Below are 6,910 nucleotides of genomic sequence, written 5' to 3'. Positions count from 1 at the left end.
TCATTTTGTCAGTACTAGGGGTGTGCGATATTGACAAAAAATAATATCTCAATATTTTCTGTGATTTTATCGATAAAGATAATTAGACGATATTTTGCTGAGTGTGTTATTGCGCTGATATCTTAAGGACTACCGGGGACAGCTGACTCCTAAAATTTTTGATATTCTTCATATTCTGTGTGCTGGTCAGTTCACAGCAGTGATAGAAATTAATCTTTTCCAATAAGTTTAAATCGATTTTTAACTTTTATGGGCATTCTTACCTTTATAAAGCCATTTTTTTCTAAAAGTGTACATCATCTTTTGAGTCAAATTCTTACATTTAATCAGTCAATTATAATAATAATACCTTTAGGCTGTTACTAAACAAATTAAATCAGTATCAATAAAATTCATCTTTGCAGAAGTTGCATATGAAGTGGCATTTAGATGCATTTACACATGTTAATGCAGCTTAGAGGGACATGGAATGCTTTAAACTGCAGTTACAAATGCATAAATAATGTTTTGATATTTAAAACATGAAATGTTGAATACTGATATTTGAAATTATTTAAAAAATGAAAAGATACTTTAAATGTGAAATTAACACCGCCAGTAGGTGGCAGCAAGTCACTGTTAAGTGAGTCATTGCGGCTGAACCGAATAATTTAAACGGTTGATTTATTCAGAAACAAAACAACGTCATGTTGCTCAGAGACGCAAAACAGTGCTGTGGCTGTGTTTGGAATGTTTTCTTGTTGGCGAAATAGCACATAAATTGCGCAAAAACAGCCAATATGGTGTCTAAAACGTAAGTATCTAGATATTAACTTATTGTTTATTTTACTGTTGTATAAAATAAATATCACATTTGTAACCATGCTGATTTTTTAAGAAAAACCGGCACTCTTCGTGTGATATTGATTAACTATATGAATTGATATAAATATATACATTTTCTGCCTCATCTTGAATTATGTGATCATTCTTAATGCATATTAGACTGAATCATGCAGTGAAAGAACCACTCTAAAAGCGCACGCGCACTAAATCCTGTGTTGGTCTAACCAGACTTCATCACGTCGCGTATGCACGCCTCTGTAGGTGTGTTTTGTTTAGCTTTTGCAATATACTCGATAATGTCATGATGTCTCACGAGTTCAGTATTTGCGCTAAACCTGCGCAGATTTGGCTTGCATGAACTTCCCCAAGAAATTAATGAGTGAACATAATTTACGAAAAGTAACCCGCCAGATTGGCTAGTGATTTGACAGCGTTACCCGCCACAGCTGATTTTTACCCACATTTGGCGGGTTGGCGGGTGTTAATTTCAAACCCTGTTTGTAGGCATTAAAGGGATAGTTCATCCAAAAATGAAAATTTCCACCAACATTTTCTCACCCTCAAGCCATCTTAGGTGTATATGACTATCTTCTTTTAGATTAACACAATCAGAGTTATTTTAAAGCTCTTCCAAGCTTTATAATGGCAGTGAAGGGGGGGTTAAAGCTCAAAAAAGTCCATCTATTGATCATAAAACGTACTTCATGCGGCTCCAGGGGGTTTTTAGAGCTTCAAAATCTCACCCCCTGTTCACTGCCATTATAAAGCTTGGAAGAGCCAGGATAAATGTTATTATAACTCCGATTGTGTTCGTCTGAAAGAAGAAAGTCATATACACCTAGGATGGCTTGAGGGTGAGTAAAACATGGGGTAATTTTCATTTTTGGGTGAACTATCCCTTTAAATGTTTAAACTATTTTACAAAATGTTTATCAGGACTAAATCTTTATAAAAACTGAACAATTTAAATGCGTGCATATTAAAAATTGACTTGCTTTTTATTAGAAAGACAACATTTTCCCATTTGTCAAGACTGCTGCGCAGGAAATCCCTCTCATTCTCTAAATCTCGGCATTTGTCCTCAAGGACCTTGATTTTGGATTTCAAAAATGCATGTTCTTCCTTAAGTTTTATTAAGGACACCTGCTGTGTTGGTGCTGATGCTTCTGTTGATACAAAACACAAACATTTTATTTATGATGAGAGTACACTCTAAAAAAAAAAAAAGGTTCTTCAGCGGTTCTTTGGAGTCGATGAGGTGCTATATAGCACCACTACCGTAAAACCTGTAAGCCCCTGTATAGTTCTTTAAAGGTTCTTTAACTCTCTCTTAGTCTCTTAGTTTAGTTGGGGAAAGGGTTAAAACAACATTAAAATACATTCTATTTCTTGAAGATATAACTTTTTTTGCCCCCAAGGCCCCCATAAGGAAATATTCCAGGGCCCCCACATGAGACCTTTGACCTCAGAAAAAAAGGACCTCTCCACAAACAGCATCACCAACTTCACACATTACTAACCAGTTAGACTTTATTTCTGGAGTATCTAAAACAGACGTTCTTTATTGAGAATTAAGGTTTAGATGTTTTTTTTTTTTCAACTTACCGTTTTGGTGAATAGCGTTTGCTTTAGTTGCCTCTTGACCCTTGACTTTAACTTCAAGTTAAAATAAGTTTCTCTTTAGCTGTTGCAATAGTGTTTATAAAGCACATATGTACTGCCAATCTGAAGGATTTGTGAGATATTAACTTGTAGATCCACTTGTGTACTATCTACACAAGGAAGACACAAGTTGCTTCTCTGACACTAATAAGGTAAACCTTAATCTGAACTCAACAAATAAACTGAATGATTATTTGTTATAAAAAATATAACAACTATACAACATCTAATTATTATTACATAAATTGATGTTTATATGATATTACATGACATGATAGATAATCATCTGTGCAAAATATATGCTTTCCCTATATATTCCCTCTGCCTGTCTGCATGTGTCTGTTCAGCTGGAGGGAAATCGCCCAGAGGAGGTAGGTCTTTGTAGCAGCTTGTCCAATTAATGATTCAAGACATAGGCCAAGGAACATTTTTAAGATATTAGATAAGATATTCGATTATTGGTAACACTTTACATTAAGGTTCCCTTTGTAAAGGGTTTATAAAGGTGTTCATAAATGTCTAATAACTCATTTCCAAATGCATTATAAATCATTGATATCAGTTATAAATGTATGACTAAAAAGAGAGATTTTAATGCAATACCTGCCAAATATTGATCCATTTTTTACTCACATGTTATAAATGCTTAATAAATATATTTATTATTTCACTCAAAACCAGATTCATGATTTATTTCATGGTGCAGCAAAAGTAGACTATTGCATTTAGGGTTTTCTCATTTATATATCTCATGACTCATGTAAATGTTCTTACTATGTTGCTTACCAGAAGCTATTCTGTACACTCTAAAAAAAAAAAAAGGTTCTTCAGCGGTTCTTTGGAGTCGATGAGGTGCTATATAGCACCACTACCGTAAAACCTGTAAGCCCCTGTATAGTTCTTTAAAGGTTCTTTAACTCTCTCTTAGTCTCTTAGTTTAGTTGGGGAAAGGGTTAAAACAACATTAAAATACAGTCTATTTCTTGAAGATATAATTTTTTTTGCCCCCAAGGCCCCCATAATGAAATATTCCAGGGCCCCCACATGAGACCTTTGACCTCAGAAAAAAGGACCTCTCCACAAACAGCAACACCAACTTCACACATTACTAACCAGTTAGACTTTATTTCTGGAGTATCTAAAACAGAAATTCTTTATTGAGAATTAAGGTTTAGATGTTTTTTTTTTTTCAACTTACCGTTTTGGTGAATAGCGTTTGCTTGAGTTGCCTCTTGACCCTTGACTTTAACTTTTAAGTTAAAATAAGTTTAGCTGGCTGTTACAATTGTGTTTATAAAGCACATATGTGATGGCAAGGAACTTACTGTAAAATCTTTTCATGCGTCTGAGTCTCTGGTTCTAGTTCTTTTATGAGTTTTATATTATTGCAGTTCTATGATACTACGTGACAATGTGAGAAAATTGTATAAACCACTTTTAGAATTACGGGTCATAAAGAGGTTTCAATTCTGTCACTCGTAGACATGAAGAATCAGCATGTGAATGTCAGCAATGGTGACAAAATATTCTGAAAATTTTGATATGATTTTTGAACATCACAAAACAGGGCAGTAAAAAGTCACAACAAAAATAAAAGCAAATAGTAAGAATAAAAGAAAATACTAAGACAATGCAGCTGCATCATTTATTCATGTAGCAATGCATGCTGGGAGCCATGGATGAGTTATGATTGGTGCTATATGGCAGCACCATTTGACATAGTGCTATATGGCACCTCTTATGGTTCTACATGGCACCATTTGACAAAGTGATATATAGCACCTGTAAAAATAGGTGCTTAATAGCACTAAAAGTGGTTCCCCTATGATTAGCAATGCGAAAACTGCTGATACTACTGCGGGACCTTATATATGAATGCTTAGATAGGTGTCGTATTCCCATAGGTAGATGGGGATCAGCTGAGAGTCAGCTGATGTGAGCTTGACTAACGTGACCTGCCAGAACTAACGCTACGCTAGATTTAGTGCTATATAGCACCATTTTTTTTTTTAGAGTGTAGAGCCAAAATTTATTGTATTTAATATTAGATTAAACATAAAATATCATATAAATCAAAGTGTCTTATAAACTTTCTTGATGTTTTGATCATAGGTTAGCTTAAGCAGGGTCTAGGCCTTGGTTAAATTAGGATATTTAGGTAGCTTTTATAAAAATGTCCACTGATGTACTGTTCCAACGGCATGTGTTAACTAACTAACTTAATGCTAATATTGTACAAATTTGAAAAATATATGACATACACAATTACCTGCTTCGTCATTGTCGTCGAGCAGATGTTGAGGTTGTGCCCTTTTGCGTGGATTTCTCCTCTCCATCGCCATGCTTTCTTCTGAACTGGAACTGTGTGTACGTTGATTCTCCAATCCTATTTGCGTATAACGCCCATCTCTGCTGATTAATTCAATCATCTGATGTGACTCCTCCCTGTTGAGGTCATTACTCCAAAGTGTAATAACATTAATGGCTGGCTTTATTCCAGTTATTTGAATATCTTCAAACAATTTAATAAAGTTTTTATTTTTCATTCGGTCTTGCTCAAATTGTATGCACGCCATGTTTGGTGCGATAAATGGCTCTTGAATGAAATGCTGTAATCCGGATCTTTTTAACAGTTCTTGAGCACATAGATCCAAAACCCTTTTAGGTTTGATTTCAGATTTAGATATTTTTGTGGTTGTCCAGTGATTGCTTGCCCTTTAAACAGTACAGCTTCAAAATACTGTAACATGAATAGCTAAAGCTTGTCCAATGAGTACGTTTGGCGTGAACGTAGTACGTAACTTTTCCAAATAAGGACAAAAAGGCACCTACCGAATCAGACGTTGTACATGTTTTTCTTCTTCTTTATTTTAGATCTCCTTGTAGTTTTTCTTGGTGGCAGGTTTTTTGAGCAGCGAAATAATGGGACTTGGAACGAAAGTTTTTTCACTTTGTGAGCAGACCAGCAGAAGAGGTACAAGAAGGTTAATTCAATGGCTAAAAAAACACAGACTCATCAAAACAAGGATGAAATGCAGACTGTGTAAAAAAAAAAAAGAAATTCCAGAGGACACAAACAGGCGATGGATACCAATGGTAAATGTAGAATAAAAGTTTATAAAAAAAAAAAAAAACTACAATAGAACGGTATCTTTAAAATCCATGATATGGTAAGTGCGCACGCGAAGTCCCTGTGCATTTTTTAAAATCCACACTGTGGTAAGTTCGCACATTAAGCTTTTTGCATTCTTTCTAAAATCTTGTATGGTAGGGGCTACGGGCGGCAGCTTTGTGCCCTTTCTTAAGTCGGTTAGGCCCCGGTTCCACCTTGGGCACCACTCCACCTATGTATCCTCAGGATACCTACTTTAACAGGGTGTTGCTACTAGGGGTCTGTTGAGCCAGTTCCTTCAGCAAGCTCATGCAGAGCAAGTGGTAGCCCCTTTGTGACAGGCCAAGACCTAGTACGATTCGAGGCACTTGACCGTATTCCCTTAAAGGAATCTATTCCTGATTCCAAGCCTTGAGCTCTACCCCGGGCCCAGGAGTTCTGGCCCTAACAGGTAAGTTTTTTGGGGTATGTAGCTTAGGCCTTTGGCCGTAGGGGATAATGTCACTGACAGCCGTCTAACGTCCCAGGGGCAACTCCCTTAAAGCTTTAGTAAGAGTTGGTACTTAGTGCTCGCCTGTGGTTTGGCATGCACTCCCCTCAGCATGGTGGCGTGGGTATACCGTTCCCCATAGCGACCCCTAGAGGAAGCAGTTCGAAGTTCCCTTGAAAGGGAACATCTCAGGTCACGTATGTAACCATGGTTCCCTGAGTAGGGAATGAGACACTGCGTCCTCTAGGTTTCCTGCCATGCTTCGGACGCAAGCTTCAGGCGAAGAAGTGGATGACTTGTTCTCCCGGTGCCTATTTATACTATAGTCGCACCGGTAGTGACATCATAGGCTGTCGCCGGCCAACGTGTTGTTGTCGTTTTTAGATATATGCTTCAGACACCGGTCACACTGAAGGTGTTCCCCATAGCGACCCCTAGAGGACGCAGTGTCTCGTTCCCTACTCAGGGAACCATGGTTACATACGTAACCTGAGACGTTTTTTATGAAACTAATGTTTGGTGACTGGAAGGCTATTTTCGTCAATGAAAAAGGGGTCAAGAAGGGAAGAGATTTGAACCTTCCTGTGTGCAAGGAAGGAGGAAAGTAATTGATGGGGTCGATAAGTTGAATATATGGATAAAATGGCCATTTCTTAATTGATCTGTTTTGCTACGTTTGATGAGGAAATGAATGGTGTCATTATCTAAATCTTGGATATTGGAGAAGGTTGGGTGGATTGCTGGGTTGAATTTTTAATTTGTTGTAATTTCAGAGACTCTGAGGAACCCGAAAAAAAGTCAGGATAAACATGGTGTCCAGA

General features: G+C 37.0%; 1 protein-coding gene across 1 annotated transcript in view; it reads right to left on the bottom strand.

The window, feature by feature from the left end:
- LOC107675478 (tripartite motif-containing protein 16-like protein) overlaps positions 1–6,910 on the bottom strand; it is a 26,800-nt gene that overhangs the window by 2,684 nt on the left and 17,206 nt on the right. The window lies entirely within an intron of this gene.

Source organism: Sinocyclocheilus anshuiensis, unplaced genomic scaffold (genome assembly GCF_001515605.1).
Source record: "Sinocyclocheilus anshuiensis isolate Anshui unplaced genomic scaffold, SAMN03320099.WGS_v1.1 scaffold2094, whole genome shotgun sequence".
NCBI classification, from domain to species: Eukaryota; Metazoa; Chordata; class Actinopteri; order Cypriniformes; family Cyprinidae; genus Sinocyclocheilus; species Sinocyclocheilus anshuiensis.
This window is presented reverse-complemented; position numbering and strand designations above follow the sequence as displayed.